The following is a 1776-nucleotide window of genomic DNA, read 5'->3' on the forward strand; positions in this document are numbered from 1 at the left end:
CTCTGCTTAGACGCTTTTAAGAAAAGGAAACATGAAAAGTGTTTCTCCCCCTTGATTATTATCAGTAACAATAAAATTCATTCACACACCCACAGGGAAATCCCCGTTAATGGTCTCATTTTAGATACTTAAAACAAAAATATTGGTGAGATTACAGAAGAAAGTGATTAAATTTCTGCTTTTTTTAGAGGATTTTTTTACGACTGTTAACTAAAACTATTAAAAGCTTTTGAATTTAGATTATTATAACTAAAATAAGTTCAAGTACTACTAGTAAATAATTAACTCTAAAACTAAAAATAAAGCTAGATATAAAAAACTACTAAAAAGACAAAAACACAAAATTACTGTAAACTTACTAAACTTAAATTATAAAAACTAAATTAAGAGATAATTCAAAATATTAATACATACTATATAATACTTATTTATTATACATACTTTTTTTTTGTTTTTATTCTGATTGGATACTTTCAATTTCATTTTATGTATAAAGTTTAAATCCTAATTTTAAGTTTAGAAAAATATGAAAAAAGACTCATTGCAAATAATATATATATACAGGTGCATCTCAAAAAATTTGAATATGGTGAAATCTAAAATATATGAAAGTTTCACTTTTTGAAAAAAGGTACAAGAAAACATGAACCATGTTTTCTTGTACCTTTTTTCAAAAAGTGAAACTTTCATATATTTTAGATTCAGTACATGTAAAGTAAAACATTTCAAAAGTTTTTTTGTTTTAATTTTGATGATTAGAGCTTACAGCTCATGAAAGTGAGCAACAGTCCAGTTCTTTTTCTCCACAGCCCAGGTAAGACGCTTCTGACGTTGTCTCTGGTTCAGAAGTGGCTTGGTAGCCCTTTTCCTGAAGACGTCTGAGTGTGGTGACTCTTGATGCACTGACTCCAGCTTCAGTCCACTCCTTGTGAAACTCTCCCAAGTGTTTGAATCAGCTTTGCTTGACAGTATTCTCAAGCTTGCGGTCATCCCTGTTGCTTGTGCACCTTTTCCTACCCAAATTCTTCCTTCCAGTCAACTTTGCATTTAATATGCTTTGATACAGCACTCTGTAAACAGCCACACATTTCAGTAATGACCCTCTGTGACTTACCCTCGTTGTGGAGGGCGTCAATGTACGTCTTCTGGATCATTGCCAAGTCAGCAGTCTTCTCCATTATAGTGGTTTCAAAGAACAAGAGATACCCAGAATTTATACTGTAGGGTTGGTCATTAATTGAAACTCAAATGTAAATATATTTTGAGATACTGATTTTTTATTTTCATGAGCTGTAAACTCTAATCATCAAAATTAAAACAAAAAAACTTTTGAAATGTTTTACTTTACATGTACTGAATCTAAAATATAGGAAAGTTTCACTTTTTGAAATAACTTACAAGAAAAAATGAACTTTTTCATGATATTCTAATTTATTGAGATGCACCTGTATATGTATATATATATATATATATATATATATATGTGTGTGTATATATATATATAGGTGTATGTATATATATATATATATATATATATATATAGGTGTGTATATATACATATAAAACATACATACACATATATATATATATATATATATATATATATAATACACTATATTCTTAACTGACTTGCCTGGTTAAATAAATGTAAATAAATATAATAATAATTATTATTATTTAAAAAAAATATCCAATTAGCTAAAAAATATTCAAATTATCCAAAGAAACTTACCGTACAAATGATGTCTGCAGCAGACAATGAACCAAACACCCAAA

Source organism: Barbus barbus (genome assembly GCF_936440315.1).
Source record: "Barbus barbus genome assembly, chromosome: 17".
In the NCBI taxonomy this organism is placed as follows: Eukaryota; Metazoa; Chordata; class Actinopteri; order Cypriniformes; family Cyprinidae; genus Barbus; species Barbus barbus.